We start from the raw sequence: 14407 nt of genomic DNA, 5'->3' as shown, positions 1-14407 counted from the left end.
TAGAGTGATCTGTCCTCCTATATAACCCAGTAGAGGTAAAGTGATCTGTCCTCCTATATAACCCAGTAGAGGTAAAGTGATCTGTCCTCCTATATAACCCAGTAGAGGTAAAGTGATCTGTCCTCCTCTATAACCCAGTAGAGTGATCTGTCCTCCTATATAACCCAGTAGAGGTAAAGTGATCTGTCCTCCTATATAACCCAGTAGAGGTAAAGTGATCTGTCCTCCTATATAACCCAGTAGAGGTAAAGTGATCTGTCCTCCTCTATAACCCAGTAGAGGTAAAGTTACAGTTATTTATCTAGGCAAGTCAGTTAAGAACCAATTTGTATTTTCAAAGACAGCCTAGGAACAGTGGGTTCACTGCCTGTTCAGGCGCAGAACAACAGATTTGTACCTCTTCAGCTCGGGGATTTGAACTTGCAACCTTTCGGTTACTAGTCCAACGCTCTAACCACTAGGCTACCCTGCTGTATATGAAATAGGGTTCCATGTTGGACACTACCAGAGAGAGAGAAGAGAGCGAGAGAGTGACCTGACCTTGTACGCTCTAACCACTAGGCTACCCAGCTGTATATGAAATAGGGTTCCATGTTGGACACTACCAGAGAGAGAGAAGAGAGCGAGAGAGTGACCTGACCTATTTTTCACACGTCCATAAGGACTTCCTGTTCACTTGTTAGGGGGAGTGAAGAGGTATGTCAGATTGGGGAGGGAGAGGTATGGGTTGCCAGATTGGGTATGGGAGAGGTATGTCAGATTGGGGAGGGAGAGGTATGGGTTGCCAGATTGGGTATGGGAGAGGTATGTCAGATTGGGGAGGGAGGGGTATGGGTTGCCAGATTGGGTATGGGAGAGGTATGTCAGATTGGGGAGGGAGGGGTATGGGTTGCCAGATTGTGTTTGAAAGAGGTATGTCAGATTGGGGAGGGAGAGGTATGGGTTGCCAGATTGAGTATGGGGGGGGGGGGGGGGGGGGTTGTCAGATTGAGGAGGGAGAGGTATGGGTTACCAGATTGTGGAGGGAGAGGTATGTCAGATTGGGGAGGGAGGGGTATGGGTTGCCAGATTGGGTATGGGAGAGGTATGTCAGATTGGGGAGGGAGGGGTATGGGTTGCCAGATTGTGTTTGAAAGAGGTATGTCAGATTGGGGAGGGAGAGGTATGGGTTGCCAGATTGAGTATGGGGGGGGGGGTTGTCAGATTGAGGAGGGAGAGGTATGGGTTACCGGATTGTGGAGGGAGAGGTATGGGTTGCCAGATTGGGGTGGGAGAGGTATGGGTTGCCAGATTGGGTCGAAGAGGTATGCATTGCCAAATAATAACTTATGAGGGCAGGCTGCCAGTTGGGCATGTTGCCAGATAATTACGGTTCAGATGGCTGTAGTTCACAGTAGCATATCCCCACTGAGGTTGGCTGGGGCCCATACAGCACAGCCTGTCTGTGAGAGGGCTAGGAGACTAGGAGGGGCAGCTGCTATCCTCTCGACCCACCCCTCCTCTCCCTCTCTACCCAGCCCTCCGCTCTGTCTCGACCCAGCCCTCCTCTCTGTCTCGACCCAGCCCTCCTCTCTGTCTCTACCCAGCCCTCCTCTCTGTCTCGACCCAGCCCTCCTCTCCCTCTCTACCCAGCCCTCCTCTCCCTCTCGAACCAGCCCTCCTCTCCCTCTCTACCCAGCCCTCCTCTCCCTCTCTACCCAGCCCTCCTCTCTGTCTCTACCCAGCCCTCCTCTCCCTCTCTACCCAGCCCTCCTCTCCCTCTCTACCCAGCCCTCCTCTCTGTCTCTACCCAGCCCTGCTCTCCCTCTCTACCCAGCCCTCCTCTCCCTCTCTACCCAGCCCTGCTCTCCCTCTCTACCCAGCCCTCCTCTCCCTCTCTACCCAGCCCTCCTCTCTGTCCCGACCTAGCCCTCCTCTCTGTCTCGACCCAGCCCTCCTCTCTGTCTCTACCCAGCCCTCCTCTCCCTCTCTACCCAGCCCTCATCTCCCTCTCTACCCAGCCCTCCTCTCCCTCTCTACCCAGCCCTCCTCTCCCTCTCTACCCAGCCCTCCTCTCTGTCCCGACCCAGCCCTCCTCTCCTTCTCTACCCAGCCCTCCTCTCCTTCTCTACCCAGCCCTCCTCTCTGTCTCTACCCAGCCCTCCTCTCTGTCTCTACCCAGCCCTCCTCTCCCTCTCTACCCAGCCCTCCTCTCCCTCTCTACCCAGCCCTCCTCTCCCTCTCTACCCAGCCCTCCTCTCCCTCTCTACCCAGCCCTCCTCTCGGTCTCCACCCAGCCCTCCTCTCCCTCTCTACCCAGCCCTCTTCACCCATGTCTTCTTCTTCATTTTTCCATCTGTCAGATTTGATAGAACTTATTGACATGTCAGCGGTCCTCCCACAACACTGCTCTGGCTACTGTATATCCTGCGGTGTTACCTAATATCTCCTCCCTGCTCATGATTAGTGTTGTATTAATAACCTATGACAGTGGGTCTCCTTGGGGAGTCGTTCAGAAAGTGAGACATAGCTGAGTAGACATCACACAGAGACCTGTCTGTGAAAAGGTCATTGGTTGCTTGGCTCTATGGCCTGCTGTGGCAGTCCACCCGTGTCTTAAACAACACCCAGTCCACCTGTGTCTTAAACAACATTCAGTCCACCCGTGTTTTAAACAACATTCAGTCCACCAGTGTTTTAAACAACATTCAGTCCACCCGTGTTTTAAACAACATTCAGTCCACCCGTGTTTTAAACAACATTCAGTCCACCCGTGTTTTAAACAACATTCAGTCCACCCGTGTTTTAAACAACATTCAGTCCACCCGTGTCTTAAACAACATTCAGTCCACCCGTGTCTTAATCTACATTCAGTCCACCCGTGTTTTAAACAACATTCAGTCCACCCGTGTCTTAAACAACATTCAGTCCACCCGTGTTTTAAACAACATTCAGTCCACCCGTGTTTTAAACAACATTCAGTCCACCTGTGTCTTAAACAACATTCAGTCCACCTGTGTCTTAAACAACATTCCGTCCAGTCATGATTGGTTACATCTGTTATGATGTCATAATGAACCTGTCATTACACAATCATGAGTCTGTTTCCCATCCACACCTGTATGTACACGTGTTAAATCCGTGTGTGTGTGTTAGGTACCCAAGCTGTAGTGTCTCCTGCATGCATCTATTCATCTCCGTATGAGAGAAGGAAAGGCCACGTATTCGTCTCCTGTCTTGTTACTATGAGAGATGTTCGCTGGCTGCGTTAGCTCGTCGTGTCTGTGTGATTTATACACGTCTGAGGTGAATAGGGCACCTGGGGAAAAAACACTTGAAATGACTCCAAATTGGTTTATGATTGTTTTCGCTTTCGACTGAGCTCAGCGGACCTCATATTACGCTCCACCCCCCTCTCTCTCTCCCCCCTCTCCCCAACTCTCTCTCTCTCTCTCTCTCCCCCCTCTCCCCAACTCTCTCTCTCTCGATTCAATTCTCTCCCCCCTCTCCCCAACTCTCTCTCTCTCTCTCTCTCTCTCTCTCTCTCTCTCTCCCTCCCTCTCCCCAACTCTCTCTCTCTCTCTCTCTCTCTCTCTCTCTCTCCCTCCCTCTCCCCAACTCTCTCTCTCTCTCCATCTCTCTCTCTCTCCCCCCTCTCCCCAACTCTCTCTCTCTCCAATTCTCTCCCTCCCTCTCCCCAACTCTCTCTCTCTCTCCCCCCTCTCCCCAACTCTCTCTCTCTCTCCAATTCTCTCCCTCCCTCTCCCCAACTCTCTCTCTCTCTCCCCCCTCTCCCCAACTCTCTCTCTCTCTCGATTCAATTCTCTCCCTCCCTCTCCCCAACTCTCTCTCTCTCTCTCGATTCAATTCTCTCCCTCCCTCTCCCCAACTCTCTCTCTCTCTCAATTAAATTCTCTCTCTCACTCCATCTCTCTCTCTCTCTCTCTTCATCTCTCTCTCTCCCTCTCCACAACTCTCAATTCAATTATCTCTCACTCTCTTCATCTCTCTCTCCCTCTCTCTTTCTCCTCTCTCTTCCTGTCTGTTTCTCTCTCTTTCGCTCATCTCACTCATGTCTCTCGCTCTCTCCTTACATGCCACGTTGAAATAAATATTTTTTTCATCAAGTTTTTGAGGAGAAAGAGATTCAGCAATCAAGGCCGTGGGACTCTGGTCTATAGTAGTGCACTCTATAGGGAATAGGGCTCTGGTCTATAGTAGTACCACTATATAGGGAATAGGGCTCTGGTCTATAGTAGTGTACTATATAGGGAATAGGGCTCTGGTCTATAGTAGTACCACTATATAGGGAATAGGACTCTGGTCTATAGTAATACCACTATATAGGGAATAGGACTCTGGTCTATAGTAGTACCACTATATAGGGAATAGGGCTCTGGTCTATAGTAGTTCCACTATATAGGGAATAGGACTCTGGTCTATAGTAGTACCACTATATAGGGAATAGGGCTCTGGTCTATAGTAGTACCACTATATAGGGAATAGGGCTCTGGTCTATAGTAGTACCACTATATAGGGAATAGGGCTCTGGTCTATAGTAGTTCCACTATATAGGGAATAGGACTCTGGTCTATAGTAGTACCACTCTATAGGGAATAGGACTCTGGTCTATAGTAGTTCCACTATATAGGGAATAGGACTCTGGTCTATAGTAGTACCACTATATAGGGAATAGGGCTCTGGTCTATAGTAGTACCACTATATATCCATTTAGGATGCATGGTTAGTCTCCTCTAGTCGTCTCTCTTCAGTCTGATAGATGTTTTTATGATAAATATATTAATGATGTTTCCATACTTCTCTCCTTTTTAGCCGTTCTGAGGTCTGTGTCTGCGTCTGTCTGTCTGTGTGTGTGTGTGTGTGTGTGTGTGTGTGTGTGTGTGTGTGTGTGTGTGTGTGTGTGTGTGTGTGTGTGTGTGTGTGTGTGTGTGTGTGTGTGTGTGTGTCTGTCTGTGTGTGTCTGTGTGTCTGTGTGTTTCATAATACTATATGTCCCATGTGTTGGAATGTGATTAGTGTGTGTCTGTGTGTGTTTGTGTGTCTGAGTGTCTGTGTGTCTGTGTGTTTCATAATACTATATGTCCCATGTGTTGGAATGTGATTAGTTTGTGTCTGTGTGTCTGTGTGTGTCTGTGTGTGTCTGTGTGTGTTTGTGTGTCTGTGTGTCTGAGTGTCTGTGTGTGTCTGTGTGTGTGTGTGTGTCTGTCTGTGTGTGTCTGTGTGTCTGTGTGTTTCATAATACTATATGTCCCATGTGTTGGAATGTGATTAGTGTGTGTCTGTGTGTGTCTATGTGTCTGTGTGTGTGTGTGTGTGTGTGTGTGTGTGTGTCTGTGTGTGTCTGTGTGTCTGTGTGTTTCATAATACTATATGTCCCATGTGTTGGAATGTGATTAGTGTGTGTCTGTGTGTGTCTGTGTGTGTTTGTGTGTCTGAGTGTCTGTGTGTCTGTGTGTTTCATAATACTATATGTCCCATGTGTTGGAATGTGATTAGTGTGTGTCTGAGTGTGTCTGTGTGTGTCTATGTGTCTGTGTGTCTGAGTGTCTGTGTGTCTGTGTGTTTCATAATACTATATGTCCCATGTGTTGGAATGTGATTAGTTTGTGTCTGAGTGTGTCTGTGTGTCTGTGTGTGTCTGTGTGTGTCTGTGTGTGTCTGTGTGTGTGTGTGTGTGTGTGTGTGTGTGTGTGTGTGTGTGTCTGAGTGTCTGTGTGTTTCATAATACTATATGTCCCATGTGTTGGAATGTGATTAGTGTGTGTGTGTGTGAGTGTCTGTGTGTCTGTGTGTTTCATAATACTATATGTCCCATGTGTTGGAATGTGATTATCAACGAGTAAAACAAGTGTGATTTGAGCTGAAATCAATGAGAATAAAGCATTTTACTGCTGTCGCTATTTACCATGCAGTATGCAGTATCACCATGCAGTATGACCATGCAGTATGCAGTATAACCATGCAGTATGCAGTATAACCATGCAGTATGCAGAATAACCATGCAGTATGCAGTATAACCATGCAGTATGACCATGCAGTATGCAGTATAACCATGCAGTATGTAGTATCACCATGCAGTATGACCATGCAGTATGCAGTATAACCATGCTGTATGCAGTATCACCATGCAGTATGACCATGCAGTATGCAGAATAACCATGCAGTATGACCATGCAGTATGCAGTATAACCATGCAGTATGACCATGCAGTATGCAGAATAACCATGCAGTATGACCATGCAGTATGCAGTATAACCATGCAGTATAACCATGCAGTATGCAGTATACCCATGCAGTATGCAGTATCACCATGCAGTATGCAGTATAACCATGCAGTATGCAGTATAACCATGCAGTATGCAGTATAACCATGCAGTATGCAGTATACCCATGCAGTATGCAGTATAACCATGCAGTATGCAGTATAACCATGCACTATGCAGTATCACCATGCAGTATGCAGTATAACCATGCAGTATGCAGTATAACCATGCAGTATGCAGTATAACCATGCAGTATAACCATGCAGTATGCAGTATAACCATGCAGTATAACCATGCAGTATGCAGTATCACCATGCAGTATGCAGTATAACCATGCAGTATGCAGTATAACCATGCAGTATGCAGTATAACCATGCAGTATGCAGTATAACCATGCAGTATAACCATGCAGTATGCAGTATCACCATGCAGTATGCAGTATAACCATGCAGTATGCAGTATAACCATGCAGTATGCAGTATAACCATGCAGTATGCAGTATAACCATGCAGTATGCAGTATAACCATGCAGTATGCAGTATAACCATGCAGTATAACCATGCAGTATGCAGTATCACCATGCAGTATGCAGTATCACCATGCAGTATGCAGTATAACCATGCAGAATGCAGTACAACCATGCAGTATGCAGTATAACCATGCAGTATGCAGTATAACCATGCAGTGTGCAGTATCACCATGCAGTATGCAGTATAACCATGCAGTATCTCCATGCAGTATGCAGTATAACCATGCAGTATGCAGTATCACCATGCAGTATGCAGTATAACCATGCAGTATGCAGTATAACCATGCAGTATGCAGTATAACCATGCAGTGTGCAGTATCACCATGCAGTATGCAGTATAACCATGCAGTATCTCCATGCAGTATGCAGTATAACCATGCAGTATGCAGTATAACCATGCAGTATGCAGTATAACCATGCAGTATGCAGTATAACCATGCAGTATAACCATGCAGTATGCAGTATCACCATGCAGTATAACCATGCAGTATGCAATATAACCATGCAGTATGCAGTATAACCATGCAGTATCTCCATGCAGTATGCAGTATAACCATGCAGTATGCAGTATAACCATGCAGTATGCAGTATAACCATGCAGTATGCAATATAACCATGCAGTATGCAGTATAACCATGCAGTATAACCATGCAGTATGCAGTATAACCATGCAGTTTAACCATGCAGTATGCAGTATCACCATGCAGTATGCAGTATCACCATGCAGTATACAGTATAACCATGCAGTATAACCATGCAGTATAACCATGCAGTATAACCATGCAGTATGCAGTATCTCCATGCAGTATGCAGTATAACCATGCAGTATTCAGTATAACCATGCAGTTTGCAGTATAACCATGCAGTATGCAGTATAACCATGCAGTATAACCATGCAGTATGCAGTATCTCCATGCAGTATGCAGTATAACCATGCAGTATGCAGTATAACCATGCAGTACAACTGTGCAGTATGACCATGCAGTATGCAGTATAGCCATGCAGTATAACCATGCAGTATGCAGAATAACCATGCAGTATAACCATGCAGTACGCAGTATAACCATGCAGTATAACCATGCAGTATGCAGTATAACCATGTAGTTTAACCATGCAGTATGCAGTATCACCATGCAGTATAACAATGCAGTATGCAATATAACCATGCAGTATGCAGTATAACCATGCAGTATAACCATGCAGTATGCAATATAACCATGCAGTATGCAGTATAACCATGCAGTATAACCATGCAGTATGCAGTATGCAGTATAACCATGCAGTTTAACCATGCAGTATGCAGTATCACCATGCAGTATGCAGTATAACCATGCAGTACAACTGTGCACTATGACCATGCAGTATAACCATGCAGTTTAACCATGCAGAATGCAGTATAGCCATGCAGTATAACCATGCAGTATGCAGAATAACCATGCAGTATAACCATGCAGTATGCAGAATAACCATGCAGTATGCAGTATAACCATGCAGTATATCCATGCAGTATAACCTTGCAGTATAACCATGCAGTATGCAGTTTAGCCATCCAGTATAACCATGCAGTATGCAATATAGCCCATGCGTGTGCCCGTGTGTGTGTGTTTGTGTGTGTGTGTGTCGGTGTGTGTTTCGGTGTGTGTGTGTGTGTGTGTGTTTGTTTGTAGTGGAGGATAAATGTAGGTAAACACAGTTTACCCACCTTTTGCTGAAAAATGCATTGAGGAATAAAGACCACACCTGGTTTAGAGGTGGAAGGAGAGGACAGTAGGAACAGTATGGGGGGTAGAGGCTCACCTGGTTTAGAGGTGGAAGGAGAGGACAGTAGGAACAGTATGGGGGGTAGAGGCTCACCTGGTTTAGAGGTGGAAGGAGAGGACAGTAGGAACAGTATGGGGGGTAGAGGCTCACCTGGTTTAGAGGTGGAAGGAGAGGACAGTAGGAACAGTATGGGGGGTTGAGGCTCACCTGGTTTAGAGGTGGAAGGAGAGGACAGTAGGAACAGTATGGGGGCAGAGACTCACCTGGTTTAGAGGTGGAAGGAGAGGACAGTAGGAACAGTGTGGGGGTAGAGACTCATCTGGTTTAGAGGTGGAAGGAGAGGACAGTAGGAACAGTCTGGGGGGTAGAGGCTCATCTGGTTTAGAGTTGGAAGGAGAGGACAGTAGGAACAGTATGGGGGGAAGAGGCTCATCTGGTTTAGAGGTGGAAGGAGAGGACAGTAGGAACAGTATGTAGAGGCTCACCTGGTTTAGAGGGGGAAGGAGAGGACAGTAGGAACAGTAGGCTGGAGTATGTAGAGGCTCATCTGGTTTAGAGGTGGAAGGAGAGGACAGTAGGAACAGTATGGGGGTAGAGACTCACCTGGTTTAGAGGTGGAAGGAGAGGACAGTAGGATCAGTAGGCTGGAGTATGTAGAGGCTCACCTGGTTTAGAGGTGGAAGGAGAGGACAGTAGGAACAGTATGGGGGGAAGAGGCTCATCTGGTTTAGAGGTGGAAGGAGAGGACAGTAGGAACAGTATGGGGGGAAGAGGCTCATCTGGTTTAGAGGTGGAAGGAGAGGACAGTAGGAACAGTATGGGGGGAAGAGGCTCATCTGGTTTAGAGGTGGAAGGAGAGGACAGTAGGAACAGTATGGGGGGAAGAGGCTCATCTGGTTTAGAGGTGGAAGTAGAGGACAGTAGGATCAGTAGGCTGGAGTATGTAGAGGCTCACCTGGTTTAGAGGTGGAAGGAGAGGACAGTAGGAACAGTAGGCTGGAGTATGTAGAGGCTCACCTGGTTTAGAGGTGGAAGGAGAGGACAGTAGGAACAGTAGGCTGGAGTATGTAGAGGCTCACCTGGTTTAGAGGTGGAAGGAGAGGACAGTAGGAACAGTAGGCTGGAGTATGTAGAGGCTCACCTGGTTTAGAGGTGGAAGGAGAGGACAGTAGGATCAGTAGGCTGGAGTATGTAGAGGCTCACCTGGTTTAGAGGTGGAAGGAGAGGACAGTAGGAACAGTATGGGGGGAAGAGGCTCATCTGGTTTAGAGGTGGAAGGAGAGGACAGTAGGAACAGTATGGGGGGAAGAGGCTCATCTGGTTTAGAGGTGGAAGGAGAGGACAGTAGGAACAGTAGGCTGGAGTATGTAGAGGCTCACCTGGTTTAGAGTTGGAAGGAGAGTACAGTAGGAACAGTATGGGGGTAGAGGCTCACCTGGTTTAGAGGTGGAAGGAGAGGACAGTAGGAACAGTAGGCTGGAGTATGTAGAGGCTCATCTGGTTTAGAGGTGGAAGGAGAGGACAGTAGGAACAGTAGGCTGGAGTATGTAGAGGCTCACCTGGTTTAGAGGTGGAAGGAGAGGACAGTAGGAACAGTAGGCTGGAGTATGTAGAGGCTCATCTGGTTTAGAGGTGGAAGGAGAGGACAGTAGGAACAGTATGGGGGTAGAGACTCACCTGGTTTAGAGGTGGAAGGAGAGGACAGTAGGAACAGTATGGGGGGTAGAGGCTCACCTGGTTTAGAGGTGGAAGGAGAGGACAGTAGGAACAGTATGGGGGGTAGAGGCTCACCTGGTTTAGAGGTGGAAGGAGAGGACAGTAGGAACAGTATGGGGGGTAGAGGCTCACCTGGTTTAGAGGTGGAAGGAGAGGACAGTAGGAACAGTATGGGGGGTTGAGGCTCACCTGGTTTAGAGGTGGAAGGAGAGGACAGTAGGAACAGTGTGGGGGTAGAGACTCATCTGGTTTAGAGGTGGAAGGAGAGGACAGTAGGAACAGTCTGGGGGGTAGAGGCTCATCTGGTTTAGAGTTGGAAGGAGAGGACAGTAGGAACAGTATGGGGGGAAGAGGCTCATCTGGTTTAGAGGTGGAAGGAGAGGACAGTAGGAACAGTATGTAGAGGCTCACCTGGTTTAGAGGGGGAAGGAGAGGACAGTAGGAACAGTAGGCTGGAGTATGTAGAGGCTCATCTGGTTTAGAGGTGGAAGGAGAGGACAGTAGGAACAGTATGGGGGTAGAGACTCACCTGGTTTAGAGGTGGAAGGAGAGGACAGTAGGAACAGTAGGCTGGAGTATGTAGAGGCTCACCTGGTTTAGAGGTGGAAGGAGAGGACAGTAGGAACAGTAGGCTGGAGTATGTAGAGGCTCACCTGGTTTAGAGGTGGAAGGAGAGGACAGTAGGATCAGTAGGCTGGAGTATGTAGAGGCTCACCTGGTTTAGAGGTGGAAGGAGAGGACAGTAGGAACAGTATGGGGGGAAGAGGCTCATCTGGTTTAGAGGTGGAAGGAGAGGACAGTAGGAACAGTATGGGGGGAAGAGGCTCATCTGGTTTAGAGGTGGAAGGAGAGGACAGTAGGAACAGTATGGGGGGAAGAGGCTCATCTGGTTTAGAGGTGGAAGGAGAGGACAGTAGGAACAGTATGGGGGGAAGAGGCTCATCTGGTTTAGAGGTGGAAGTAGAGGACAGTAGGATCAGTAGGCTGGAGTATGTAGAGGCTCACCTGGTTTAGAGGTGGAAGGAGAGGACAGTAGGAACAGTAGGCTGGAGTATGTAGAGGCTCACCTGGTTTAGAGGTGGAAGGAGAGGACAGTAGGAACAGTAGGCTGGAGTATGTAGAGGCTCACCTGGTTTAGAGGTGGAAGGAGAGGACAGTAGGAACAGTAGGCTGGAGTATGTAGAGGCTCACCTGGTTTAGAGGTGGAAGGAGAGGACAGTAGGATCAGTAGGCTGGAGTATGTAGAGGCTCACCTGGTTTAGAGGTGGAAGGAGAGGACAGTAGGAACAGTATGGGGGGAAGAGGCTCATCTGGTTTAGAGGTGGAAGGAGAGGACAGTAGGAACAGTATGGGGGGAAGAGGCTCATCTGGTTTAGAGGTGGAAGGAGAGGACAGTAGGAACAGTAGGCTGGAGTATGTAGAGGCTCACCTGGTTTAGAGTTGGAAGGAGAGTACAGTAGGAACAGTATGGGGGTAGAGGCTCACCTGGTTTAGAGGTGGAAGGAGAGGACAGTAGGAACAGTAGGCTGGAGTATGTAGAGGCTCATCTGGTTTAGAGGTGGAAGGAGAGGACAGTAGGAACAGTAGGCTGGAGTATGTAGAGGCTCACCTGGTTTAGAGGTGGAAGGAGAGGACAGTAGGAACAGTATGGGGGGAAGAGGCTCATCTGGTTTAGAGGTGGAAGGAGAGGACAGTAGGAACAGTATGGGGGGAAGAGGCTCATCTGGTTTAGAGGTGGAAGGAGAGGACAGTAGGAACAGTAGGCTGGAGTATGTAGAGGCTCACCTGGTTTAGAGTTGGAAGGAGAGTACAGTAGGAACAGTATGGGGGTAGAGGCTCACCTGGTTTAGAGGTGGAAGGAGAGGACAGTAGGAACAGTAGGCTGGAGTATGTAGAGGCTCATCTGGTTTAGAGGTGGAAGGAGAGGACAGTAGGAACAGTAGGCTGGAGTATGTAGAGGCTCACCTGGTTTAGAGGTGGAAGGAGAGGACAGTAGGAACAGTAGGCTGGAGTATGTAGAGGCTCATCTGGTTTAGAGGTGGAAGGAGAGGACAGTAGGAACAGTATGGGGGTAGAGACTCACCTGGTTTAGAGGTGGAAGGAGAGGACAGTAGGAACAGTATGGGGGTAGAGGCTCACCTGGTTTAGAGGTGGAAGGAGAGGACAGTAGGAACAGTATGGGGGGTAGAGGCTCACCTGGTTTAGAGGTGGAAGGAGAGGACAGTAGGAACAGTATGGGGGGTAGAGGCTCACCTGGTTTAGAGGTGGAAGGAGAGGACAGTAGGAACAGTATGGGGGTAGAGACTCACCTGGTTTAGAGGTGGAAGGAGAGGACAGTAGGAACAGTATGGGGGGTAGAGGCTCACCTGGTTTAGAGGTGGAAGGAGAGGACAGTAGGAACAGTATGGGGGGTAGAGGCTCACCTGGTTTAGAGGTGGAAGGAGAGGACAGTAGGAACAGTATGGGGGGTAGAGGCTCACCTGGTTTAGAGGTGGAAGGAGAGGACAGTAGGAACAGTATGGGGGGTTGAGGCTCACCTGGTTTAGAGGTGGAAGGAGAGGACAGTAGGAACAGTGTGGGGGTAGAGACTCATCTGGTTTAGAGGTGGAAGGAGAGGACAGTAGGAACAGTCTGGGGGGTAGAGGCTCATCTGGTTTAGAGTTGGAAGGAGAGGACAGTAGGAACAGTATGGGGGGAAGAGGCTCATCTGGTTTAGAGGTGGAAGGAGAGGACAGTAGGAACAGTATGTAGAGGCTCACCTGGTTTAGAGGGGGAAGGAGAGGACAGTAGGAACAGTAGGCTGGAGTATGTAGAGGCTCATCTGGTTTAGAGGTGGAAGGAGAGGACAGTAGGAACAGTATGGGGGTAGAGACTCACCTGGTTTAGAGGTGGAAGGAGAGGACAGTAGGAACAGTAGGCTGGAGTATGTAGAGGCTCACCTGGTTTAGAGGTGGAAGGAGAGGACAGTAGGAACAGTAGGCTGGAGTATGTAGAGGCTCACCTGGTTTAGAGGTGGAAGGAGAGGACAGTAGGATCAGTAGGCTGGAGTATGTAGAGGCTCACCTGGTTTAGAGGTGGAAGGAGAGGACAGTAGGAACAGTATGGGGGGAAGAGGCTCATCTGGTTTAGAGGTGGAAGGAGAGGACAGTAGGAACAGTATGGGGGGAAGAGGCTCATCTGGTTTAGAGGTGGAAGGAGAGGACAGTAGGAACAGTATGGGGGGAAGAGGCTCATCTGGTTTAGAGGTGGAAGGAGAGGACAGTAGGAACAGTATGGGGGGAAGAGGCTCATCTGGTTTAGAGGTGGAAGTAGAGGACAGTAGGATCAGTAGGCTGGAGTATGTAGAGGCTCACCTGGTTTAGAGGTGGAAGGAGAGGACAGTAGGAACAGTAGGCTGGAGTATGTAGAGGCTCACCTGGTTTAGAGGTGGAAGGAGAGGACAGTAGGAACAGTAGGCTGGAGTATGTAGAGGCTCACCTGGTTTAGAGGTGGAAGGAGAGGACAGTAGGAACAGTAGGCTGGAGTATGTAGAGGCTCACCTGGTTTAGAGGTGGAAGGAGAGGACAGTAGGATCAGTAGGCTGGAGTATGTAGAGGCTCACCTGGTTTAGAGGTGGAAGGAGAGGACAGTAGGAACAGTATGGGGGGAAGAGGCTCATCTGGTTTAGAGGTGGAAGGAGAGGACAGTAGGAACAGTATGGGGGGAAGAGGCTCATCTGGTTTAGAGGTGGAAGGAGAGGACAGTAGGAACAGTAGGCTGGAGTATGTAGAGGCTCACCTGGTTTAGAGTTGGAAGGAGAGTACAGTAGGAACAGTATGGGGGTAGAGGCTCACCTGGTTTAGAGGTGGAAGGAGAGGACAGTAGGAACAGTAGGCTGGAGTATGTAGAGGCTCATCTGGTTTAGAGGTGGAAGGAGAGGACAGTAGGAACAGTAGGCTGGAGTATGTAGAGGCTCACCTGGTTTAGAGGTGGAAGGAGAGGACAGTAGGAACAGTAGGCTGGAGTATGTAGAGGCTCATCTGGTTTAGAGGTGGAAGGAGAGGACAGTAGGAACAGTATGGGGGTAGAGACTCACCTGGTTTAGAGGTGGAAGGAGAGGACATTTGGAACAGTAGGCTGGAGTATGTAGAGGCTCATC

The 14407-nt window shown here is 48.6% G+C and overlaps 1 protein-coding gene across 4 annotated transcripts in view; it reads left to right on the top strand.

Annotated features, from left to right (window-relative positions):
• The window catches only part of LOC118944435 (nuclear receptor ROR-alpha A), a 287286-nt gene that overhangs the window by 197688 nt on the left and 75191 nt on the right, over positions 1 to 14407 (top strand). The gene's annotated exons all lie outside the window — the stretch shown is intronic.

This window comes from Oncorhynchus mykiss, chromosome 26, assembly GCF_057628025.1.
Source record: "Oncorhynchus mykiss isolate SJ-2025 chromosome 26, ASM5762802v1, whole genome shotgun sequence".
NCBI classification, from domain to species: Eukaryota; Metazoa; Chordata; class Actinopteri; order Salmoniformes; family Salmonidae; genus Oncorhynchus; species Oncorhynchus mykiss.
The sequence above is the reverse complement of the archived record's forward strand: the minus strand, read 5'-3'. Positions and strand labels throughout refer to the sequence as shown.